The sequence below is a fragment of the Aotus nancymaae genome, unplaced genomic scaffold (assembly GCF_030222135.1).
Source record: "Aotus nancymaae isolate 86718 unplaced genomic scaffold, 86718_ANA_hifiasm-v0.15.2.pri h1tg000008l, whole genome shotgun sequence".
Taxonomy (NCBI): Eukaryota; Metazoa; Chordata; class Mammalia; order Primates; family Aotidae; genus Aotus; species Aotus nancymaae.
This window is the reverse complement of record NW_026988419.1, coordinates 27,097,295-27,108,709: the sequence shown is the minus strand read 5'-3', so window position 1 is coordinate 27,108,709 and position 11,415 is coordinate 27,097,295.

Here is an 11,415-nt window from a genome sequence, read left to right as displayed (position 1 = left end):
GGCCAACATGGTGAAACCCTGTGTCTCCTAAAAATACAAAAATTAGCTTGGTGTGGTGGGGTGCCTGTAATTCCAGTTACTGGGGAGGCTAAGACATGAGAATTGCTTGAACCTGGGAGGTGTAGGTTGCAGTGAGCCAAGACTGTGCCATTGCACTCCAGCCTGGGCAGCAGAGCAAGACTCTGTCTCAAAAAAAAAAAAAAAAAAGTACATTTTAGCTCTGTTTTCCAAAACACCTGGAAGTAATAAAAAGCAAGTAGTGACAAGCTCCAGTTGTACCTAGTTATAGTCTCTATCCATTTTCTTTACAAAGCTGTCCCAGCTCTTTGGAAAAATGATAGGAAATATACCCTACCTATGTAAGATTGGTACCTATATGAGCTGGAAAACAAAGAAGTTATAAATTAAGTCAAAAGGATAAAAGAGCCATCTTTTTTTTTTTTTTTTGAGATGGAGTCTCACTCTGTCACCCAGGCTGGAGTGCAATGGCACTATCTCAGCTCCCTAAAATCTCCACCTCCTGGGTTCAAGTGATTCTCCTGCTTTGGCCTCCCGAGTAGCTGGGACTACAGGCATGAGCCACCATGCCTTGCTAATTTTTGTATTTTTGGTAGAGACAGGGTTTCACCATGTTAACCAGGCTGGTCTCGAATGCCTGACCTCAGGCGATCCTCCTGCCTTGGCCTCCCAAAGTGCTGGGATTACAGGCATGAGCTACCATACTCGGACATAAAAGAACCAACCATCTTGAAGGGCCTTTCTCTGGTCTTAGAAGAGACATTTTGGACAGAAATCAAGATAAATAGTGACTGCAGCTCATCAAATATATTAAAAATCTATGAGTTCATAATGACACTGAAGGAAAAGCTAATTGGTCACTATTTGGAGGTTGTTAGGACATTATAACTCATTTATGGTCATTACCCTGTAAATAAGGACAGAATTAAGCATTTTCCTGTGTTTCTTGTGTACACTATGCCCAGGATAGCCAAAAAATTAATAAAGGAAAGTTTTTCTCTACATAAAAATACCAGCTTATAATTGTAGGGGGAAAAATGATAGGTAGGATTAGAAAATCACCATTTTGCAACTCCTAAAGACATATGGATCTAGGCAACGATCTTCAGTGGATGCTAAAATAAGTAGATTAAAGGTTGATGGAGGAACTTTACAAATGAAGAATTAGGCTGCCTGAACCCAACTGATCGATCTTAACATCACTAAATGTGGGCCAGCCAGACATTCTGTGCCTCTTAATGTGATACAATAGAAAGTGTACAGCATCACCTATGAAGTATTCCTGCCTAAAGTAAATTGAGCCAAATAGAATCAAATCTCCAAATCTAACTACCATTTTGCAGGAAATGCTGGGGATGGAGGAAGAGTTAAATGACATTATGAGAAAGCAACCAGCCACATCTAAAATGTATAACATTCTAAAGGATAAATGATTTTCCGACAAATTTATTATATGAGAATCAAAGGAGAGATGAGGGACTTATAAAATAAAAGTGATTTAAGGGGCTTTATTTATTTATTTATTTATTTATTTATTTATTTTTTGAGACGGAGTTTCGCTCTTGTTACCCAGGCTGGAGTGCAATGGCGCAATCTCGGCTCACCACAACCTCCGCCTCCTGGGTTCAGGCAATTCTCCTGCCTCAGCCTCCCGAGTAGCTGGGGTTACTGGTGCATGCCACTATGCCCAGCTAATTTTTTTATATTTAGTAGAGATGAGATTTCATCATATTGGTCAGGCTGGTCTCCAACTTCTGACCTCAGGTGATCTGCCCGCTTGAGCCTCTCAAAGTGCTGGGATTACAGGAGTGAGCCACCATGCCTGGTCTTAAGGGACTTTATAACTGGATAAAATCTGTAGACCTACCTTGTTTGAAGCCTGACTGCCTTTGAGACAATCAGGGAAATTTTAACATACACTGATTATTAGATGAAGTAAATAAAGGATCCCTTGTTAATTTTGTCAGGTGTGATAATGGAAAGATGATTATACTTAGAAAAGTTTGTTAGTTAGCAATGCATACTGAAGTGCTTATGGGTTTAATCACATGGTATCGGGGTCTTTTTTATTTTTCTCACTTTCTTTTTGAGACAGAGTTTCAATCTTGTTGCCCAGGCTGGAGTGCAATGGCGCCATCTTGGCTCACCACAACCTCTGCCTCCTGGGTTCAAGAGATTCTCCTGCCTCAGCCTCCCGAGTAGCTGGGATTACAGGCATGCGCCACCACACCTGGCTAATTTTGTATTTTTATTAGAGATGGGGTTTCTCCATGTTGGTCAGGCTGATCTTGAATTCCCAACCTCAGGTGATCCACCCGCCTCAGCCTCCCAAAGTGCTGGGATATGGGCGTGAGCCACTGTGCCTGGTTGATATCTGGGTCTTTAAAATAGGCCAGTGTCCTAAAATACTAAACAAAAAGATGTAAGGAAGGGTATGGCCATGAGGCAGAAATGTTTCAGAGATGACCAGGAGGGTAGAATGGGAAAAGTATTTCTTGGTTTAAGTAACAGATAAGTCTTTGGTGACTTTACAAGAGCATCAACAGAGAGATGGGTGGTTAAGGAGCAAGCCAGACCAAATGATTTGGGGATTAGTTAGAGGAAAGGGGATAGACAAGTGCAGTCAGTGAGAAACTACTTTTTTTTTTTTTTTTTTGAGACGGAGTCTTGCTCTATTGCCCAGGCTGGAGTCCACTGGCACAATCTTGGCTCACCACAACTTCTGCCTCCCAGGTTTAAGCGATTCTACGCGTGCCACCACGCCTGGCTAATTTTTGTATTTTCGGTAGAGATGGTTTTCACCATATTGTTCAGGCTGGTCTTGAACTCCTGACCTTGTGATCCACCTGCCTTAGACTCCCAACATGCTGGGATTACTGGCGTGAGCCACCATGCCCGGCCGCCAAGGGAGAATTTAATGCCACCAAGAGTGTGTTCTCCATCTGGGTCTCATAGTAATGGTTCCTACATCTGTTTTCTCAGGTAGGACCACAGAGAAGATTTCTGTGTTTGCCGAGGTTTTTTTTTTTTTTTTTTTTCCCTTATCTTTTCACAAGAATGGAAGTGAAAAATAGATCTTCCTTTTGGCAGCATCATACTACCTGGCCCTTCCTTTCCTGCCAAAATGGGTTGCACTGACAGAGGGTGGCCCAGTCTACAGGCCCTAAAATCAGAGCAAGAAGAGGTGGGGCTGGGCTGGGGCTGCGGCAGGTTGAGACACTTCAAACTTTAGGAAGTCTGTAGAGGACTTGCTAAGTATTCCAAGAACACTAGTAAGGAAAGTAAAATGGTTGGAAACTTTGACCCTGTCTGGGCCTGGAAACTCTGGGAACCAAGCATGATGGGATATTTGGAACTCCTTCCCCATCTTCAGGCAGGATCTGGGATTTGTTGCCTGTCTCAATCCTGGTGCATTTATTCAGGCACTGCAGTTACCCACTTAGCAGCTCTCCCTGGTTTCCCTCAGTGGAACCCCACTGGGCAGGAATGTCATTAATTTGCCCATGGCCTAAAATCCTAGCTAATGCTTTGGTGGATCAGGCTTTGTTTTAGAAATATTTTCCAGTGGACAGAAAAAGAGCTCTTTCTAGTTCACCACAGGGTCTGTCCTTAAGAGTGCTCTCGGAAGTGCTGACACAGTGATATATTTCTGTGAGGCAGCAATTAGCCAACTGCCCTGGAGTTGATCCCTTCTACACTTGCAGCAGGTTCACAGCAGGGATCCCTGCTGGATAGCCTAAGCCCAGTTCCTCTCAGGACTCAGACTTGCTTGGGCATGATCTGGAAGGCTGATGTGTCCCAGGGGGTTGGGCTTTTGAATTAAGAGCCTCGTGGAAAAGAACCACATAAAGGGAAGAAAGTTCACAGGTTGGTTCAAAGACAGTAAGAAGCCAAGTATTGGGGACAAGAGAGGGAAGGTTGTGAGGGTGTTGTGGAGGATGTCTGCCACTCCCGTTGCCCTCTGTGCCAGCTTGCCGGGCTGCACTCCTGCATCCTGGAGGAAGGAGGAGAAGGAGCGGCAATAAACGTCAAATGAGAATGGAAAGAGTTGCTCTACTGGTAGCCTCGATAAGACACAAAGGGGACCAGAACATATTACTGTGAAGCCTCATCTGAGAGCACTCTGATCTTTCAGCTTCCCGTGGCCATCCTCTGGCTCCTGCTCCCACTGGCCTCTTCATCTCCCCTCAGCCTGCTTGGCTTTTCTCTTCTTCAGTTACTCAGATTTGGAGTTTAGGCACTTTCCCAGTATTATTTCTCCTGCTTTTCTTTCTTTCTTTCTTTCCTTTTTTTTGAGACGGAGTCTTGCTCTGTCACCCAGGCTGGAGTGCAGTGGCGCGATCTCGGCTCAGTGCAACCTCCGTCTCCCAGGTTCAAGCAATTCTCCTGCCTTAGCCTCCCAAGTAGCTAGGATTACAGGCATGCACTACCATGCCTGGCTAATTTTATATTTTTAGTAGAGACAGGGTTTCACCATATTGGTCAGGCTGGAATTACAGGCATGCACCACTATGCCCAGCTAATTTTTGCACTTTTAGTAGAGACAGTATTTCACCATGTTGGCCAGGCTGGTCTCGAACTCCTGACCTCGTAATCCTCCTGCCTTGGCCTCCCAAAGTGCTGGGATTACAGGTGTGAGCCACCGTGCCCAGCCTTGATTAAATGTTTAGAGTCCAGAAATGGTATCACATTACAACACTGTTCAACCTCCCCTGGAGAGTCTATCTCACCACAAAGCCATCTGTCCTCTCTGAGATGTCCCAGACCCGGTACAGGGGGTTTTATGCCCCAGTACCAACCTGCAGCTGATGGGGAGCATATGTAGGTAGATAAATACCCTAGCTTCCCAGTCTCACTGTGGGGAGATTGTGTAGCATGTTCTTTTTTTTAGATGAAGTTTTGTTCTTGTTGCCCAGGCTTGAGTGCAATGGCACGATCTCCACTCACTGCAACCTCCGCATCCTGGGTTCAAGCGATTCTCCAGACTCAGCCTCCTGAGTAGCTGGGATTACAGGCACTCACCACTATACCCGGCTAATTTTTGTATTTTTAGTAGAGATGGGGTTTCACTATGTTGGCCAGGCTGATGTCGAACTCCTGACCTCAGGTGATCCACCCACCTCGACCTCCCAAAGTGCTGGGATTACAGGCTGAGCCACTGCACCCGGCCTGTGTAGCATGTTCTACAGAGCTCTGCAGAGAGTCCCTGCACCAGCAGTGTTCTCATTAACATATACCACTGTAGGGTGGCTGTAATTAACAATAATGTATTATGTTATTTCAATAGTGAGAGGAAGATATTGAATATTCCCAACACAAATAAATGATAAATGTTTGAGATGATGAATATGCTAATTCCCCTGATCTGATCACTATACATATGTACTGCAATATCACTATGTACCCCATGAATGTATACAATTATTATTTGTCAATTAACAAGATAACATTTAATTTAAAAAAACAGAAAAACAAAAATCGTTCATGGCTTCTCGCTTTTTCCTGTCTCTCACTTTACCCACCCCCTCACTTCTGTTTCCTGGCAACGCCTCCCGGGCAACCTGCCTACACGGCTTTTTGTAAAACCTAAAGCAAGACACCTACTCTCTGTATTTCAATTGCCACTGGTTTAAATTATCTGCCCTCTCTTAGTTCTTCAGGTCTTTGGTCTTATAGCTGATGTCTCCCATGAATATCTCTGTGAAAACAATGTACCATCTACTCTCTGTATCACACAGTTGAGCAACATAGAGGAGCTGTGTCTTTGAAATTTCAGTCTTCCTTTTCCTCTCGCCTCCACCAATGTTTGTTTGCAGTAGATGGAAGCAGTGAATAAATTTCTCTGCCCCTTGATATGAATTGTGTATGGACTGTGGCCTCTTGCAAGGCAGAAATGACTGCACTATTGCAGTCATAAAAGCTTGCTTTTATGCAGTTTTATTTCCATCCAGTGGCAGGATATGTTTCTTTTTCGATGCAGTTGGAGCAGGTGGTGGACACAGGGGCTTGTGGAATAAAAGCAGCGAGGATATTAGGTCTTGCAACATTATGGTCGCTTTAGAGGCTCTGGCACCAGATATAAATGCTGAGTGAGGTACATGGAAAGTGGCTTCAAGGATATATTAGAGGCACCCAATAGAGCTACGTGGCACCATTTAGGAGGAATTTGATGGATGGTTGGATTTCCTACAGTATAGATGAGAATGAAATCGAGCCTATGCTTTTAGGTGATGTCTCTTTTGACTATTTTTAACCTACAAGCCTGGAAATATGCATTACATTAAGTTGCTTAATTTTTTTTTTTTTTTGGAGACCAAGTCTTACTCTGTTGCCCAGGCTGGAGTGCAATGGCTCGATCTCAGCTCACTGCAACCTCCTCCTCCCATGTTTAAGTGATTCTCCTGCCCTAGCCTCCGAGTAGCTGGTATTACAGGCACCTGCAACCATGCCCAGTAATTTTTTGTATCTTTAGTAGAGATGAGGTTTCACCATGTTGGTCAGGCAGGTCTTGAACTCCTGACCTCGTGATCTGCCCGCCTTGGCTCCCCAAAGTGCTGGGATTACAGGCGTTAGCCACTGCTCCCGGCTTAAGTTGTTAAATTTAACTGAGTGAATGTACAGTAATGTTCATGGACAAACCAGGCACAAAGTGATGTTTTCCCATAAAGCAAACACGTGATGGCAGATACTGTGTGAGGCTAGAGGTTCTGTCATATTTGAACTTAGGTGGAACCCTGTGAGAATGACACAGTGGTAAGGGCTTCTGACACCTTGAAGAAAGCCCAGAATTGGGAATGATTTGAACAGATGAATCTGTTAAGAAAAGTCACTAGGAAGATCGTGTGAACCAATTGTTCGGAAGAATGAAATTCATAGAGAGCTACTTTAAGATCATGCACATGGCTCAGCATGATGGCTCAAATCTGTAATCCCAGCACTTTGGGAGGCTAAGGTGGGTGGCTCATTTGAGCCTAGGAGTTCAAGACTAGCCTGGGCAATATAGCAAAACCCCGTCTCTACAAAAAAAAATAATAATAAAATTAGCCCAGTGTTGTAGTGCATCCATCTGTGATCCTAGCTACTTGGGAGGCTGAGGCGGGAGTATTGCTTGAGCCAGGAGGTTGAGGCTGCAATGAACCGTGATCATGACACTGCACTCCATTCTGGGCAACAGAGTGAGATTCTGTCTGGAAACAAAAATAAATAAGATCATACAAATTATTAGAACCTTAGGACTCAGTGGAGTTCAGTAACATTTATTGAATGTGTTATTTACCTGGGTACATAATCTCCTTAAAATTGACTGTGAACTTTTTCTGGAGAAAAGATTTGTAGTTTCACCAGATTCTCAGTGGTTGGTTTTGTGACCCTCCCACACCCAAAGATTAAAAGACACGGGTATACTTAAAAGAAAAATACTTGGTACCCAGTCAGGCACAGTGGCTCATACCTGTAATCCCAGCACTTTGGGAGGCTGAGACAGGAGGATCACCTGAGATCACGAATTCGAGACCAGCCTGACCAACATGGCGAAACCCTGTCTCTACTAAAAATACAAAATTAGCCAGGTGTGGTGGTGCATGCCTGTAATCCCAGCTATTTGGGAGGCTGAGGCAGGAGAATTGCTTGAACCCGGGAAGTGGAGATTGCAGTGAGCCGAGATCGTGCCATCGCACTCCAGCCTAGGCAACAAGAGCGAAATTCTGTCTCAAAAAAAAAAAAAAAGAAATATCCTGGGTCACATAAATCTACCAACATTTAATCCCTGTCCTGTTGCTGTTCGTGAGTGCTCCATAGTGAGCCTGAGGGTCATATTGCTGTGCTGACATACATGCTTCTGTGTATATGGAAATGAGTTTTATACTCAGATGGATATGGGTTTGAGTCCCAGTTCTGCTAGTTTATAATTATATGACACTGACTGAGGAACTTCATCTCCTGTGTTTTATTTTCTCACCTCTAAAACGAGAGTCCTACATCCTATGTTGCTGTGAGGATTAGAAAGAATTTATATGACCTCCTTGGAATCCTTCTTTACTCTCATAAATCTCTGTTACAGGACTTAGGTTGCTGTATTGATTGAGGTTCACTTTTAGAGAACAGAATCTACTCAAGCCGTAGAAAAGTAGAATTTTTTTTTTTTTTTTTTTTTTTTTTTTTTTGAGATGGAGCCTCACTCTTGTCACCCAGCCTGGAGTATAGTGGCACGATCAGGGCTCGCTGTAACCTCCGCCTCCTGGGTTCAAGCTGTTCTCCTGCCTCTGCCTCCGGAATATCTGGGATTATAGGTGCCCATGACCACTCCCAGCTAATTTTTGTATTTTTAGTAGAGACAGGATTTTACCATGTTGACAAGGCTGGTCTTGAACTCCTGACCTCGAGTGATCCATCTGCCTCAGCCTCCCAGAGTGCTGGGAATACAGGCGTGTGCCACCATGCCCAGCCAAAAAGTATAAATATGAAGGGCTAAAGAAACAGATTCTCAGCTGAGTATTCAGAAATGATTCTCAAAGCCACACTGCAGAATCAGAACACCAAGGAAGCTGCTGCATATTCTCTTATCAGGAAGGCATTTGCTGAATGGGGAAGCTGCCGTAACAGTTGTTGGCCCTGAAGTCATACCATCACTGATCTAGTCAGGAAGCCACCATGAGTAGAAACCTGTCTCCACAATGACCAGCTTTGGAATGGAGCTGTACCTGCTGTAGCCTGCCCTGTGCCTTGACAGAGGAGCTAGTGCCTGAATGCTGCTAATGCTGCCCCAGAGAAACCACACACCTCTGTGACCATTTTTTAAAAAATTATTGTTTTGAGACAGAGTCTTGCTGTTTTACTCAGGCTGGAGTTCAATGGAGCAATCACAGCTCACTGCACCCTTGAACTCCAGGCTCCAACTGGAGCTGGGACTAGAGGTGTGCACCACTGTGCCTAGCTAACTCTGTAATCTTTCATAGAGACATTACTGAAAATTTTATACCCGTTGAACAGTTCTCCATTTCTTCTTCTCCTTAGCCTCTGGAAACCACCATTCTACTCTCTGCTTCTATGGTTTTGATTGTTTCAGATACCTCATATAAGTGGCATCATGCAGCATTTGGCCTTCTGTGAATGATTTATTTCATTGACCATATATCCTGAAGGTTCATCCACGTTGTTGCATATGGCAGGATTTCCTTTTTTTAATGCTGAATAATATTTCACTATATGCATATACCATATTGTCTTTTCTTTCTTTCTTTTTTTTTTTTTTTTTGAGACGGAGTTTCACCCTCTCACTCAGGCTGGAGTGCAATGGCACGATCTTAGCTCACTGCAACTTCCATCTCCTGGGTTCAAGCGATTCTCCTGCCTCAGCCTCCTGAGTAGCTGGGATTATAGATGCCTGCCACCACACCTGGTTAATTTTTGTATTTTTAGTAGAGATGGTGTTTCACCATGTTGGTCAGGCTGCTCTCAAACTCCTGACCTCAGGTGATCCACCCACCTCGGTCACTCAAAGTGCTGGGATAACAGGCATGAGCCACTGTGCCTGGCCCCACATTTTCTTTATTCACTCATCCTTCAATGGATATTTAGGTTGTTTCCATAGCCATCTTGGCTATTGTGAATAATGATGCAATGAACATAGGGGTACAGATATCTCTTTGGGATCCTGATTTCAATTCTTTTGGGTATGTACCCACAAGTGGGATTGCTAGATCACATGGTAGTTCTATTTTTAATTTTGTGGGGAAACTCCATACTGTTTTCTATAGTGGCTGCATCATTTGCATTCCCACCAACAGTGTGTAGGAGTTCTACATCCTTGTCAACACTTTTTATCTTTTTCTTTTTGAGAAGAGCTATTCTGATAGACGTGAGGTGATATCTCATTGTGGTTTTGATTTGCATTTCCCTGGTGATTCATGATGCTAGGCACCTTTTCATGTATCTGTTGGCCATTTGTATGTCTTTTTTTTTCTTTTAAAGATGGGGCCTTGCTATGTTGTCTAGGTTGGAGTGCAGTGACTATTTACAGGCACCATCATAGCACACTACAGCCTCAAACTCCTGAGCTTAAGTGACCCTCCTGCCTCAGCCTCCTGAGTAGCTGCAACTACAAGTACATGCCACCACAGCTGGCTTGTATGTCTTTTTTTTTTTGGAGACATGTCTACTCAAGTCCTTTGCCCATTTGAAAAATTGTGTTGTTTTTATGCTATTGAGTTATAGGATTTCCTTATATATTTTGGAGATTAATCACTTATCAGATATTATGGTTGACAAACATTTTCTCTCATTCCATTGGTTGGCTTTTGATTCTTTGATTGTTTCCTTCGTGGTGCAGAAGCTTTCTAGTTTGATGTAGTCCCACTTGTCTTTTTTTGCTTTTATTCTCTATGCTTTTGGTTTCATAACCAAGAAATCACTGCCAAGGCCATTGTCAAGAAGCTCTTCCCTTATTATTTCTCCTAGGAATTTTACAGTTTTGGGTCCTATATTTTAGTCTTTAAAGCATTCTGAGTTGATTTTTGTGTACGGTGTCTTCTGCATGTAGGTAGCCAGTTTTCCCTTTGTTAAAGAGACTACCCATTCCCTGTTGTGTCTTTTTACCTCCTTTATTGAAGATCAGTTGACCATATATATATGGGTTTCTTACTGGGCTCTTTTTTTTTTTTTTTTTTTTTGAGACGGAGTTTCACTCTCGTTACCCAGGCTGGAGTGCAATGGCACGATCTCGGCTCACCGCAACCTCTGCCTCCTGGGTTCAGGCGATTCTCCTGCCTCCGCTTCCTGAGTAGCTGGGATTACAGGCACGCGCCACCATGCCCAGCTAATTTTTTTGTATTAGTAGAGACGGGGTTTCACAATGTTGACCAGGATGGTCTCGATCTCTTAACCTTGTGATCCTCCTGCCTCGGCCTCCCAAAGTGCTGGGATTACAGGCTTGAGCCACCGCGCCCGGCCTTACTGGGCTCTTTATTCAGTTTCATTGGTCTTCACGTTTGACTTTATGCCAGTACTCTTACAGTTTTAATTATTGTTGCTTTGTCATATATTTTGAAATGAAAAAATGTGATGCCTCCAGCTTTGTACTTCTTTCTCAGAATTGTTCTGGTTATTCAGGGGTCTTTATGGTTCCATGTGAAATTTTGATTTTTTTTCTATATATTTCTGTAATAAATGTCACAAGGATTTTGATGGAGACAGTATTGAATTTGTAGATCACTTTGTATAGTAGAGATATTTAACACTGTGAAGTCTTCCAATCCACCAATATGTGATGTCTTTTCATTTTTTTGTGTCTTTATTTCACCAATGTTTTGTAGTTTTCAGTGTAACAAGTCTTTCACTTGGTTAAGTTTATTTCTAAAAATTTCATTCTTTTTATGCTATTGTAAATGGGAATATTTTCCT